The sequence below is a fragment of the Mytilus trossulus genome, chromosome 13 (assembly GCF_036588685.1).
Source record: "Mytilus trossulus isolate FHL-02 chromosome 13, PNRI_Mtr1.1.1.hap1, whole genome shotgun sequence".
Classification (NCBI taxonomy): domain Eukaryota; kingdom Metazoa; phylum Mollusca; class Bivalvia; order Mytilida; family Mytilidae; genus Mytilus; species Mytilus trossulus.
Window position 1 is genome coordinate 8,135,991 of NC_086385.1, and position 16,447 is coordinate 8,152,437.

The following is a 16,447-nucleotide window of genomic DNA, read 5'->3' on the forward strand; positions in this document are numbered from 1 at the left end:
CACAAAAGAAATGACACGTCCATTTCATTAGAAAGACACATAAGTTTTGACATGTATATTAGATAGGCACATACGTAATGACATGTCTATAACATTAGATATGTACAAAAGAAATGACACGTCCATTTTATTAGATATACACAAAAGGAATTACATCTCCATTACATAAGAAAGACACATAAGCAATGACATGTCTATTAGATAGGTATATAAGGAATGACATGTCCATTACATCAAACAGGCCATAACTAATGACATATCTATGACATTAGATATACACAAAAGAAATGACACGTCCATTTCATTAGATAGACACAGAATGAATGACATGTCCATTATATTAGAAAGACACATAAGTTATGACATGTCTATTAGATATGCACATAAGTAATGACATGTCCATTACATTAGATAGACACATAAGTTATGACATTTCTATTAGATAGGCATTGGTTTTTTTATAGATAAAGTTTTTTGTTGTACTATTGAAACTTTTATAATGTTATTTAAAAAAAATATATATACCTATATGGTCCAAATACTCGTATGGTTCGGTCCGTTGATAACTTAACGAGTAGTATACTCAAATGGTCCGACCATACGCGTATGGTCCAAATACTCATATGGTCCGGAACATTTACAAATATTTTGCGTTGTTTCTTGTTATCCTGAAAACTATAAAGGATAGATCTATAGACACTTTGAATAGCAAAAATGTTTTCAAACTTTTTTTTTATTTGTGTAAAAAGTAAAAAGTTAGAGTTATTGTAAAATGAAAATGATATTGCAAAATAAAGATTTTTGTCATGAATTATATTCTAGTCCACAATGTTAGAGAGTATCCATTGTTGAAGACTTACGTACATTGTGGACCTGTGTGAGCGACACCGGTACTATAGAGCTGCTAATTGTAAATTGTGTTTATCTATTTAAGGTCCCCATAAAAAAAATCGGGAGCATACAGTCGTCACTTAATCTTTGTCTTTCCGTTCGCAACAATTTCTTTCCTGATGGCCTATAAATTTTCCTTGCTTGATTGGCATACACTTAGTATTATACAAACTTTTTATTAAATTTAAGTTCGCAAGGACAAATTCAAGGTCACTGTTAACCCATCAAAGCGGTCTTTTGCTAAAAATTCTTCCCGGTAGGTAACTTTTTCTTGGATGATTAGATCAAATATTATACAGACAAAGAATCATAAAGGAAATGGGAAGAAGCTACTCAAAATCAAAATGTTGATTTCCGGATGTTGATTTGAGTTTTGTATGTTTGTTTAAAATGAAACTGCAATCGATGACAAGCGCGGATCCAGTAGGGGGGGTCAGGGGTTGGAACCCCCCTTTTTTTGGGACGATCAATGCATTTGAATGGGGAAATGTAGTTGGAACTTCCCTTTTTGGGGACGATCAATGCATTTGAATGGGGACATGTAGTTGGAACCCCCCCCACCCACCCCCTTTGTCCTGGGTTAGGACCCACCATTTTAAAATGGCTTGATCCACCCCTGGATGGAAAATATATTGCGAAAAAGAATACTAAAAAATCTTCAATCAGGTCAAAATTTCGAAAATCTCGAATATAGTTACTAAATAAAAACTTAACAAAAAGTAATTACAATCTTATTCAGGTGATTCGTGGATTTCTTGAGAAATACTAGTTTCATTTGATAAAACTAATACATGAATGAAAGAAGTTAAAAGGAAGGGAGTCTATCGTTGTAACCACAGTTTTTTTTTCATGTTTCGATCGAAATTTTCGTTTTCTTAAATGACAGACCCAAGAAATTCTTTACCATCCCGATGTACATGTATTAGTATCTAAGAGCCATTCATTGACGCAAAATGCCTTTCACTTTGAAATTCTTTGTTTGAAAGAAATCCCGGCATAGTTTCTTTGTATAGACGCTTCTACTTTTTCACTAACTCAGTCTCTGCATGGCTTTCAAATATAGAATGAATGAATGAATTTTTATTCTCATCAACTAATGACATATAATTATAGAGACAATAAGTATATACAACAATATAATATATAGTGCATGTATGAAGTAAATGATATACATTAACCAGGAGGAGAGATTTTCACAATAACAGCTTTAATATATCGACATAATTTTTCTAAAACTGTCATATTATTTGAGGTAAACAGATTACATAATATCAATTTGTTTGGATTTTTCCAACAAAATTCCGGTAAATATTTTTGTCTTTCATTAACGAAAGATTTACAAGACAAAATATCATGATACTCGTCACCGATTTCAGCTGAACCACAGATACGACACAATCTATGATTTCTCGACAGATTATGCCATCTCCCTGTCTCAACTGGTGGACGGTGGCTACCACATCTAAATTTACAAAACATGTACATACAATTCAATGGTAAAATAGATACATATTCTTCAAATTTAAATTCTTTTTTAAATATTCTATAACGTATACTATATATTTCGTATGTTCGTTTTCCTTATTTTGAAAATATACACCGTATTATTTGTTGTGGTATGTTCTAAATCTGCCCCTAAAATAAGACAATTATTCAGTTGTGCTTGCTTGGACAATTTTTCTTTGTATATATAAACCACCCACACTCATCATATTTTTGTAACTCGGTCAAAGTATAAAAATGAAACGGGGTAACTTCGTGTCAACATTTAGATCGTTGAAGCTAATCCATATTTGATGCGGTTATTGCGTTTACGAAATTAAGAACAAGATTTTGATCAGCTATACATAACTTTTTTTAATTATACATTGATATCTAATACTCCGTTTTCTTTTTAAACCTATATATCATCTCGTGTGTGTTGTATTTTAAAATGTTTTACCCAATTCACATGAACTGTTTTTTAGTACACAATTCGTTTAAATTTAATGAGAAAAAACGATGTCCATAAGAAAAGAACATTCCCAAAAAGGACAAGACGATGCTTAGATGCACAGATAAATGTGCTGATCACACTTCTAATTTACAGAATACAATGGTACAGTGGCAGATCTGGAACCCCCTTGTTAGTTTGGACGATCAATACATTTGGATATTGATATATATTGTTGGAGCCCCCTTTCTTCTGGGTTGGGATTCCCCTTTTAAAAATTGCTAAATCCTCCTCTGCATGTGTAGTTGGAGGATTAAACTCTTTGATAAAATTTGCCAATACATTTCGTATTCTTTAGAGTTAAAACTGCGTCTTATATCATGCAACATGATGTATTTTACTCGAGTTAGAGAAGTGCAAGTATGCCAATAAATTTGACGGGTTATACCAACTCGCTGTATACATTCCACTGTACCCTCGTATAATATTTCCACGCATAAATTTAAGTGAAAAGGAAATTAAGCTGTCCAATATTTCCACCATAAATTGTCATGTAATACCTAACTATCATATGCTTAACTTGTGTCAACTATAATGATGATTTGTCGCTTAGCTAATTATTAAAACATGCGAGAAAACCGTTTAAAATATCAGTTTTAAGTTTTTCTCTTCATCCTATCACGTGACTTGAGTCACTTGATGTTCTAACTTTTACATTATATTTTATAAGGTGTTGTTAGATGGATTGTTTTGTCCCTTAGGGAATTAAGAAATTATTCGGATAAAAACTAGAAAATCTTTGACAAGAGGTGAAGATCAAGGTAATTTTATTTTGTCTTCTTACTTTTATTTTTACTTTTTTACTTTTTATATTTCATTTACAATGTATTTTTTATTTGTTTTATGGTACAATGTATTATATAATAATCTTTTACACTGCATATATCAGTCATTTATCTTATATAGTAAGTAAAGTAAGTAATTACGCATTCGCAAATTATACACTGTAGTTCAGGCTTATTTGCCTCTTCAAATCGTGAATATTTGGAGTTGGCATAATATACCTAAGGCTTAATGTTTCTTTCTATTTGGATATTTCAAGCCTATACTTGCGGTCTTTGATAGCAGTGGCGGATGGATCCAGTGGTGTATATTTTTGCGGTATAAAAACCGTTTTATGGAATTAACCTCCGCTTGAAATATCATGGAATCCCACCGGGATCATGGTACTTTCTGTCTACATATAATGGTTGAAAACTGTTTACAGCTCTTGCAGAAGTGTGTCGTTGAGTTGCTGTCCTATCATAATCTCTTTTCATGTATATTCTGACTTATAATTTTTCCTTAATGCTGAGCAGTCGCTCCCTAAAAAATTTAATTCAAAACATAAATTGGACTGTCCGTTATATGGGGGTCTCGTTTGGGTTTATCGAACAGACAATAATGGGCCAAAAAATGAAAAAAACTAAATTTAAAGAGAAGAGAATAAAATAGTATAAAAAGTTAAAGAATACCAAAAAATCAAATTACGTAAATAGTGATACTTTCAGGTTCTTTTTTCCTATCTATTTAATGTATGGCTCAATCTATGCAAGGATTTTTATAGTCTTAGACAATATAAATCCTTGCTTTAGTATACAAGGATTTGTTTTTGATTTTTTTTTTGTTAGATATTAAAAAGAGAAGTCATCGATTCCTGAATTCATGCTCATATTTAACTTTCACAGTTAACATGCATATTTCATCCCTGAAAGGAAAAACTGCTACCTCTGCGACCTGCCTTGTCACCATTGATCACACATTAACTGTAAATATATTTTTTTTATAGAAAATAACGTAAAAAATATGGATTAGTTTTTGAGGATAATTAATAATGAATAAAGGACGTGAACAGAATATATGTCAGTGATGGCAGATTAACGTAAAGACCAAATACGGAAGCAAAATAAGAAAAAAAAAGCTTACGAAAAAGATTTTCTTGATAGGGAAGCTTAATATGTCCGCCATAAGATGTAATTGTCCTTCAGGGAAATTAGTTTTTTTGGCAGATCTTTGATAGTCTATCAAATTTATTCACAACTTTGCTAGGCTCGGGGTAATGTAGATCTTGACTAATTGCTTGTATGGACGATATACTGACCTCTAGAATTAAATTTTGTGCCGTTGGGTTGCTGTTCTCATTGATGTAAACCACACACAAGTACCTTTTTTATTCATTTTAATTCAGATTTTAAGTCAATGCAAATAAATCAAGGCGTTATTTTTTCGTTTGATTTCTTTTAAAATTTGTCATGTTAACTTTTACAGCTGGTTTTACTATATGGGTTTTAGTGATTGTTGAAGGTCATAAGGTGGCCTACAATTGCTTAATACCGACTGCTCGTCCTTTTTTATAGTATGGGAATCTACGATGTGAATGACACATAAGCATCATGTAGTTATTGATTGATGATTGCTTAACGTTCAGTGGCAAACATTTCATACGTATTTATAACAAATATGGGTGAAATATTTGCCAAACCCCCGGACCCCCCCCCCCCCCCCCCCCCTTAACACAAATGGAACATGCAAGCACACAGTCTTTTGTTTGGCAATTTCTATCATACTTCCTTGACAATGTGATACAGAATCATACTTCCTTGACAACATATTACATACTAATATTGAGCATTGATATGAAAACATTATAAGAACACAAAAAGACTTTTTATAGATATGATTTTGGTATAGGAGAAAAATAAAACCATTCAGGTGTCATCATTTCCGGTTTGAGGATAAAGAGCAGAGCACTAAATGTTAGGTTGTAGTATATATAAATTTGAATTTAAGACATTAAACTAATACATTTTAGAAGATAAACTTTTATCACCTGGTGCAAGAAGGTATATATGTGTCATAAAACTTATAATATTTACAAAAACCCTGTACGAACTATATTTTGTACAATCTGAACTCTTGTACATATCAGATACACAATAACACTTTATACAACAAACTACATATTGGGCTATATAACAGGCGCGGATCCAGAAGGGGGGGGGGGGGGGGTTCCGGGGGTTGGAACCCCCCTTTTTTTTGGACGATCAATGCATTTTGAATGGGACATGTAATTGGAACTCCCCCTTTGTCCTGGGTTAGGAACCCCCCCCCCCTTTTTTAAAATGGCTGGATCCGCCCCTGATATAAAAACCGTAAATTACCGGGCATTGAACCAGGGAGTCAACCAGCAAGTGCCCCGGAAGGGTGATTCTGGAAACAAACAACATAACGAGACAATTGCTTTTAGATCAAACACATGTAAATTGGACATGTTAAACTGCATGTCTCACAAACGATATAAACTTCTGCTACTTAAAGAAAAACCACATATATTGAATTTCAAATAAGAACTGTGCTGAATTAAGGAAGGGTGGTTAAAAACGGATATAGAATCTTAATAGTATAGTTAATAATGAAGAGAAATGTAGTAGAAATGTATAAGTACTTAGAACATTTTAAGATTTTTAAGTAGAGGACAATTAGAGGTTGAAGAGTTATTTGGTTTTACTAACGAAACAATTCACCATCAGCCCAAATTATTGCGACAGTAGGTCAGCTCAAGGACAGTCATGTTAGGACAATACCGTAATAAGTCAGAATATGGTGGAATTAACTGGGTCACTGGTGCATTCGAAACAATTCACCATCACCCCAAATTACTGAGACAGTAGGTCAACTCAAGGTCATTCATGTTAGGACAATATGGTGCGATAATCCAGGTAACTGGCGCACTAAAGACCACCCTTTTTGTGTTTTATAACTTTTGAGCAAATATTCTGTAATAATGATTTTCACCTATTTACTGGTTTATCGGTCCATACTGTTCCCAGGTCCATTTGATCCTTCGCGAAACATAGTGTTGGTCCATATGCGCTTGGGGAAAAGTACCCCACCGTTTTCTATTTTTTATTGTTGGTGCTTTTGGTTTATATTCTGTAATAGTTAGGTTACTTTCTCTTAATGTAATATTTTTACTCTTTCTATACGATATAACAATTCTAGTACATGTAACAGTAGTTTATTAATTTCGACCCTCTATTATTATATTTCGTGTGGACTGTTTTACTCAATAGACCTCAGTTAAGAAAATCTGTGATTCCCTTATAATAAAAAAAAGTAGAGCCTGTATTTCCTATGTCATATCAGTTGTTTGCTTTAACTACTAAATGCTGCGTGCTTAGCAGAGAAGCAGCAAATGCCAAATTTCACGTCTTTGGTTTGATCTGGCCTGTATCAAACCCATGATCTCTAGCACCCCGATCATGCTCATTTCAAAGAGGATAGAAATGTCAATACACCATTAATTGACATTATTTAAAGACTAAAGGTTTTATAGGCAATCGCATATAAGAGGATGTTACATAAAATGTTATAAATAGTTATCAAAAGTACCAGGATTATAATTTTATATAAAAAAGACGGCATCGTAACCGAGAAAAAGTTTGTAAACACTTTCACTAAAATTGATAATAATTTCTTCGTTACCATAAAACTATCATAGATATTATTTATTAACACCATCATGTCAAAAAATTGAATTGTTGCTGTCGGAACCAACACACAGGGTTCAGGCAATTATCCATTGTTTATTGCGCATGCACAGTTGCAATTGCTTTCCTACGTGAAATATGGCAGTGGATGGTATATTGAAATTTCTATCCTCTTTAAAATGAACATGCTCGTTCGCGAGAGGTCGTACGAGTGTTCAATCCAGGCCAGAACAAACCAAAGACGTGAATATTGGCATTTAACGCTTCTCCGCTAAGCTGCGGGATTAAGTAGTTATTGTTTAATAAACAATAACAACCAATGAGATTACATTGGAAATACTCTCTACTTTTTTTTTTAAGGGAATCAAAGATTTTATTAACTTTGGTCTAATGGATATTATTTAACATAAAAAAAATAAATCAATTGTAAAAGAAAACTTATTCATCGAATTACGAAAAACACTAAACACGCATATAATGTACGAATTAATGAATGAATATCAATGGTTCATTTAGACGTGCTGTATCATAGTTCTTTGAATTTGCAATTTTGGGTAAATAATTATATTTATTGTCTTTAAGCTTATTGAAATGCACATATTGTATTTTACATTCGCTTCACATATTGAACTAATTACATGCATTAGTTTTTCTCTCTGTAGAGTTAGAGACAATATTGTTATTCCTTTTTAATTGAAAGCTTCGCTACAAGGCATGCATCAAGAATGTGTCTATGGAATGGAAAGTAGTAAAATACAGCTTAGAGTTTGCATATGTAGACGTATTGCTATGTGTTTCTTTATTCTAGATTTCATGTATGTACTAATTCTAAATTATTCATAATATTCATAAGTAAAGTAGAGTAAATGTAGGCGTCTCATGCTAAATTATTGGTTTTAATTTCAAAAACCCAGACATATATGAACTAACTGGCCATTCCTCCCATCATTTACAATGACCACCCATTTTTTCCTCAGCCAAAAAAAATAAATAGCTTTAAAAATTAGCAATAGCTTTTCATAACACTTGATTTAAGCGTCGGATATATGTTGATTTAGTGTTATGAGACTGTTTGAAATCTCTTTGTTGTTCGATATCTCTTTTCCACATCGAAAACCAACGGTAAACCCTCATGGTTATAACTATACGTGTTAACTTATAAATCATATATCACCCGAGGTCACGCTGTTCACTGATATGTGCTGGTCATTCTTCTCCCGTAAATTTCATAACAAACAGCATAAAGGTCAAAGACTTCATATTTCACATTCACATTAACCTTTTTAAACGAGAAGATCAGCTGTCCATATAGAAGAAAGGAAATTTGATCTTAGTCGAGATTGGTCTGTAATTCGACTTATGACTTTTAATACCATTTTTGTATCTTTCACCTCTCCTTTTTATTCCTTTCCATAGTTTTCTTATTTTAATCGAGACCTCGGACATCAACATTATTTTTCGGTAATGAAAATAACAAATCCTTGATGAAGATGAAGATGTGATATTAGAATAAATTACCTACGCTGTATTTGGCTGATCATTCTTCTCTCCTAAAATCATAGGCCGCCAATTGGTCTTCAATGCAACGAGAAAATCCCGCATCCGGAGGTGGTCCTCCGCTTGCCCTTAATAAAATTGTGTACTTGTTCAGTGAAAATGGACGTCATACTAAACTCCGAAACATAATGAACTCAAATTAAAAAGCATGCAAGACGGTCAGAGGCTCCTGACTTGGGACTGTTGATTGTTTATTTGACATCAAGTGGCAAATAGTTCATGCATCAAAAACCCAGATCATAAACGTTTATATATAACCCCAACCATTCAATTTATTTGTTTGCATTAATGTTACATATTATCTATCTTTAGTGAGTCTGTTACAAAAAATGTTAGAACAGACCATTGTTTTCATTTGATTAATTTATTATTATCATATTTAACATTAATCATTGAGTTTATAGAGGCCTATAGGACACATAAGGTTACATTCAAGTGTTTGAGGCTTTCACACCACTTGATCTGAAGTGTTTATAATAATAAGTAGTTACGTTTATAAAAGTGACCATAGGTTAAAGTTGAACTTTAAGACAATTCATTAGATTTAGTTATTTACGATGCATTATATGAGAAGAAGTAGAACTTATAGATATGATCAGATATAAGGTGTCAGACCACTAATTACTCCCTCCAATTTAGAACGTAAAAGTAAAAGTAGCCCTACTCTGACACAAAATAGTGCTTTTGATATCCTTGTTTACTTAAACTAACCAACAAATTTGCAGAAATGAAACTTTTGGTGAAAGAGAAATATATCTAGATCATTTTGAGCCAAAATTTACTTGTCTATGAGTTTGCATTAAAAATTGAAGATTAATGCGCTCCATAGTATACTAATTTTAGATTTCCAGAAAACCAGGTATATTTTTTGGAGTACTTCTGTTTGAAGATCAGTTATTTTGTTAGAAGGCTTTAAAGGTATGGTGAAAATTGGCATGTAGAAAGCTGTTACATGTACAATTAAGGATAAACCTGGTTTCTATGAAGTTAAACTTAAGGTAAAATATTTAGAAAGCTGTGAAAATTGCAAAATTTGGTTGAACAGATAGGGAATTTTTAATTGGTGGTCTGACACCTATAAGAAGATGTGGTATGAGTGCCAATGACAAAACTCCCTATCTATGTCACAATTGGTAAAAGTAAACCATAATAGGTCAATCAAAGTACGGCCTTGAACACGGATCTTTGGCCCAAACCGAACAGCAAGCTATAAAAGGCCCGAACCATGAAACGTGTTTAACCGCATTCAAACATGAAAACCAACGGTCTAAATTAATCACCGTATAATTAAAAACGAGAAACGAGGAGTAACACGTATGAACCACATCAACAAATGACAACCAATGAACAACAGGTTCCTGACTTATGATAGGTGCAAACAAATGTAACAGCTTTAAACGTTGTACACTTTAAGATCAAATTTGTTTTAGAGATTATAGAGCCTTGTTATCAAACCCAACCGTCACTAATTTACGATTCACTTTGTTTTAGAGATTATGGAGCCTTGTAATCAAAAACAACCGTTACTAATTTACGATTCAGTTTGTTTTAGAGATTAAAGCCTCTATATCAAACCCAACCGTCACAAATTTACGATTCACTTTGTTTTAAAGATTACTAGAACACACCCGTGATATCGCTGGTCCGTCACTGAATTAAAGTATATAACTATGCGCAAGCCTTATTTTAGTATTATTTTTTATCTGATAAAGTCATGCCGATAATAAGATACACAGTTTTCTCTGCTTTCAAATCTGTCTGTTTGAACCCGTCGAACTGGAACTTATCAATTATTGGTAATATTAATTATTTGGATAACAAAAGGTCCTGGAATGGAGTAATTTTTAATCAACAGCATTGTCCTATGTTAGTTATAAATAAAGTTGAATTATTTGATTCACTGTTTAATGTCATGCCCGCTAACAAATTGAAAACGGTTCCTATATACACCTTATTTTTAGTCCAGATTTTTAGTATTCGTATTGTTATCTTAGACAGTCTTACTGATTAAAATACTACAATAGGTAACAATTTGACAATGATTGAATTTAGTAGTGTCAACCCTGTGAGTATGATCCGTGTATATAGCATAATCCTAAATACACCGTTTGGTGGTGCACCTGTTAGATGCGGAACGTACAGATAAGGTAACAGGTGAATATACTATTGGTATCGGTATCGGACTCGACCCGGAACTTCTTAATTATTGGCAATATTAATTACGTGGAAACAAAAGGGCCTGGAGTGGTGTAATTTTTAATCTACACCTTTGTACTATATTAGTTATATATAAAGCTGAATTCTTTGATTCGTCGTTTTTACGTGATGACGGCTGACAAATTGGACCTCGTAATTTTAGTATTATAGATAGAGCCTTGTTATCAAAACCAACCGCCACTTATTTACGATTCACTTTGTTTAAGAGATTATAGCCTCTTTATCAAACTAACCCCTCACTCATATGTAGTCAATTTATTTATGCCAGGGTTAAACATTTCAGATCATACCAGCTAATATAGCGTTATAGCAACTAATTATTGTTCTGAAAATAAAAATGAAATGGTTCCAACTAAAAGTTGAGCGACCATTCTATTTCAACAATTAGCCAATATCGTATCTAATGAATATTATTCCAGAAAGCGCTGCGTACACATTTTATCAATTATGTTTTTACAATCCATTGAGGCATATATCATATTCATTTTAACAGATTTTCTGTGCATGAATGTTCCCAATTATATATATATCATATTGATGCAGTCTAAACATTTTTTACTCGAACTAAGTTAATTGATAAAAAGAAGAGATAACATCTTTGCTCCAGTTAGTTTTCTGTTTTATCATGCATTGACATATATATTACTAGTCTTTGGTGTTTATTGATTACAAATGTATAGAAAGGGCACATAAAACTGTGTAACCGCACCACATTTTGATGCTGTCCCAAACCCGGGTATTTAGCAAGTTATATGAGGCGGATATAAGGGGTAGTCAGTGGGCCTTTATGGAGCTACATATATGATTTCTCCATTGTATTGTTAGGCCTTCCCCTTATCAAAACCCGGAATCTGCACCTGATTGGTTGTCTTAATTTGAATGTCTTTTTATTCTAGAAGAGGCGAATAATGGTGTTTAGTAAGGTATTTTGTAAGGTCAAATATGTTTATTTTTTTTTTGTAATTCCGGTTATCCCTTTTGTTATGTACTATTGCATAAATAATAAAATTGAGAATTGAAATGGGGGATATGTCAAAGAGACAACAACACGACCAAAGATGAGAATTGAAATGGGGGAATATGTCAAAGAGACAACAACACGACCAAAGATGAGAATTGAAATGGGGGATATGTCAAAGAGATAACAACACGACCAAAGATCAGACAACAGCCGAAGGCCACCACTCTTATCATATCTTCGCTAGCCAAGGGTTACGATCCACTCCCGCTCTCTTCAAGAATAGCCAAGGGTTACGATCCACTCCCGCTCTCTTCAAGAATAGCCAAGGGTTACGATCCACTCCCGCTCTCTTCAAGAATAGCCAAGGGTTACGATCCACTCCCGCTCTCTTCAAGAATAGCCAAGGGTTACGATCCACTCCCGCTCTCTTCAAGAATAGCCAAGGGTTACGATCCACTCCCGCTCTCTTCAAGAATAGCCAAGGGTTACGATCCACTCCCGCTCTCTTCAAGAATAGCCAAGGGTTACGATCCACTCCCGCTCTCTTCAAGAATAGCCAAGGGTTACGATCCACTCCCGCTCTCTTCAAGAATAGCCAAGGGTTACGATCCACTCCCGCTCTCTTCAAGAATAGCCAAGGGTTACGATCCACTCCCGCTCTCTTCAAGAATAGCCAAGGGTTACGATCCACTCACGCTCTCTTCAAGAATAGCCAAGGGTTACGATCCACTCCCGCCCTCTTCAAGAATAGCCAAGGGTTACGATCCACTCCCGCTCTCTTCAAGAATAGCCAAGGGTTACGATCCACTCCCGCTCTCTTCAAGAATAGCCAAGGGTTACGATCCACTCCCGCTCTCTTCAAGAATAGCCAAGGGTTACGATCCACTCCCGCTCTCTTCAAGAAGAGAGCGGGAGTGGATTGTAACCCTTTGCTAGCGAAGATGCTTTTATCATAATTGTGAATCAAAAACTTCTTTCGATGTTTCACAACAATCAAATACAACTCGTTCAAATATACCGTTGAAAAATAACTATGAATAAAAGATTATAAAAACCTATATGTACTTTGGACTTTCTAACCGGCCCCCCCCCCCCCCCCCCCCCCCCTAAAAAAGCCAACGAGTTTCTTCTGTTGGTTATGGTTTTACAATATAGTCTATTTACGGTACGCTGTAAAACAAATCATTGATCATACTTTTTTAATTGTGTTACATTTGGGCCTTTAATTCAAAGCTGACAGTACGGTATGCGTTTTGCTCATGTAAAAGGTCGTACGGTAACTTCATCTGCATGAATCCGAGTACTCTACTAGATGGTTGTTTCATTGGCAACTATGTCACAACATCTAATTTCATATTTGTAGTAATACTTTCAAATGCATGTATCCCATTTTTTAAGAGAAACGTGAATCACTTTTTACATGGACATCAATCAATGGTTAAAATGCATTGGGTGCGATTGGCGTGGCATGTATAGAAATACATCGTCTGACAACAACTCCTCAACAGCAATATACTTCCGGTCACCGTCACCAGGTGAAATATATACTATAATCAATCTGGTTTCCTTGGACACTAACACGCCGCCCACCAGTTCATTCTTATGCAACATATAGGTCAGAAATTGGCTTTTACAATCACTGCTTTGTTACCAGACACAATTCATCCTACAATGACGCCATATAAACGACAGCAAATCGCTCAAAAATCTGCCAATCTCGTTCATGTAATTTTATCAATGAAACAAGAGGTATGAAAGAGTCAATTAGCCAGTTCTTTTTTCCCCTACCTTATAATGTTCGTCATACAGAGAATTTTTATAAAATATCAAAATGGCACATTCTTCTGATATTTGAGAAACTTGACAACCCATGTGTTAGCATTCTTAAAATACATTAAAATATGTTTTAACACGTCAACGCAAGGCTAAAACCTTGAGTGTCTTAGCAGAAAAATTATATTTTTCAGTCTAATTCAGCCGTTTAAGTCTAAATAAAAGTTATTATTGTATATAGAAGTCCACTATATGCGCAGATTCAGTCATTTTTATAAGGGTTGATTAATAACATGCACATCTTCTAAAAGGGGTTTTGGTTTCCAACCATTTGTCCCATACAAAATCATTAGTTGTCAAACAAAAAAGAGGGTCCCATCTCCGTAAAACACCCACTGGATCCGCTACTCTTTCAATATGGTTTGATGTGTTTGAGCTTTTGATTTTGCCATTTGATTAGGGACTTTTCTTTTTGAATTTTCCTCGGAGTTCAGTATTTTTGTGATTTTACTTTTAGAGTTGATTAATCTAACACAAGTAAATGGAGATGTGGGTATAGTGAATGCAACAGCAAACCAACGACATGTAAACAAAGACATGTCAGTAGAGGTCAATATAATTATGGTCATAATTATACAAGACATAAATTTGCGCCATTACTTTTTAGAATTGAATTTATGGGTTACAATGTTTTTGATTGGTCCTTTTTTATATACATAAATTCTCTTCACATCAGATTGCATGGATCTTTACCCTGTTTCATTCCATAGTCTTTCCTTCTAAGTTTTACAACAAAATTTTCACGAAAATATAAATGACGTATTTTTGCTCAACCATAAACTTTTGCACGACTCCTCATTACATACAAATGTAATTGTCTTTATACGACGTGACGTTCGTACAATTCAAGACAAATTCTTCATGAAAATATAAACGACATAATTTTTCTCAACCATAAACTTTCGCACGACCTCATAGTGTCTTTAGCCCGTCATGACGTTTCAAAGTAGTTACTTCTTCAGACGCAACCAGAAATCTAGTACAGTATTTATTTTGCAGAAAGTTATTTTAAAATGGCTTATATATATCTTTTATGATTCGTCTGAAAGTTTGGTATGTCGTCTGCAAGTCGTGTATTTTCATAGGTCACACCAATTAGACACATAATCAGTCTACCATGAAGTGTCAGCGATGACGTAAGAAATATATCATTTTCAGAATAAAAGTACATCATCATGGATTCGTTCAAGATTTTCATGATTTCTTAATTGTCGCAAAATAAGAAGAACATCTAAAAATCCTGTAACATTTTAGATATTTTATTCGACGAACAAAAAAAGTTGAATTACAGCATAGTTGATCAGGGGAGAATTCATGGTCAAAGGGAAGGGATTGTGAAATTGTCAAAAATGATTAAAAACGATTTAAAGATGCATTATCCCCTCCTTTATATTTGCATAGGCGGATTCAAAAGGGGGGGAGCTGGGGACCCGGCCCCCCCTTTCGTAGGAAAAATTTGGTTGATTATATAGGGAATCAAGGAAGCATGACTGGAGCCCCCCCCCCCCCTTTTTAGGTCAGTCAGAGGGCCCCCATGAAAAGTTCTGGATCCGCCACTGATTTCTAATAGAAAAAGACTTTTTTGCACTTCCCTTTTAAAATAAATGTCTTTTAATTTATCAACTTATCTAAAAAAAAAACCTAAAAAAAACCCACATATACATGTATCCATGGATATTTCTGGAATATTTTGTGAAGACGAAATTCAATTTTGTTTTTGTCTAACAAAAGTCAATTTTGTCTCACAAAAGTCAATTTTGTATGCAAAATAGTTTACAGAATCCAAACTAAACTAATTTGCATACAAAATTGACTTTTGTCGCCCAATTTTCAAATTAGGTACCAAAAGTCAAGTCTGTGATACAAAAATGAATTTTGTCATGACGAAAGTAACATTTGTCCACTGAAAGATAATTTTGTATGACAAAATTTAAGAAACTGAACTCATTTTTGTTGAACAAAACTCAGTTTTGTCCGTACAAAATTGAATTTCGAGTACAAAACCACAAGAGTCCCGCTCGGCGCCCCGTACAATCTGTATCATACTATTATTATGGCTTGCATTTTTATATAAATGTATATTTATGTATAAAACATGATAAAGACATTAGTCATAAAGTCCGTAAAATGCTATTTAACGTCTTCAAATCGTGATTTGCAAAATTTCGATACATAATTTTGCACATGGACATAATTAGACTTATTAACTAGCCACTTGATATATTCCATTCATGATACAAGAAGCCACTTCGATACGCCTTGATCATGCATACTTAAAAACTGGTAAAATGTTTTATTTTAAGATGAAACAACTTACATCTTTTTACGAACAGTTCGGACTAAATTTATTTGAAAAAATAAAGTACAAAAAGCATTGAAAAAAGACACGTTACATAAAAAAAATTATTCGTACAGTGGCAGATACAGGATTTTTAAAATCGGGCTATATTCCGATCTTTGGTCCAGGCCCGTAGCCAGCAATTTCCAAGGGGGGTTATTTGGACCCACGAACTCGACTTTAGCCGT

General features: G+C 34.0%; 1 protein-coding gene across 1 annotated transcript in view; it reads left to right on the forward strand.

Moving 5' to 3' along the window:
• Window positions 1-3,525: 3,525 nt before the first annotated feature.
• LOC134694060 (collagen alpha-4(VI) chain-like) overlaps window positions 3,526-16,447 on the forward strand; it is a 110,656-nt gene continuing 97,734 nt past the window's right edge. The window contains exon 1 of the mRNA XM_063555056.1: window positions 3,526-3,644. The gene's annotated coding sequence lies outside the window, so the exon portion shown is untranslated. The remainder of the gene's footprint in view (window positions 3,645-16,447) is intronic.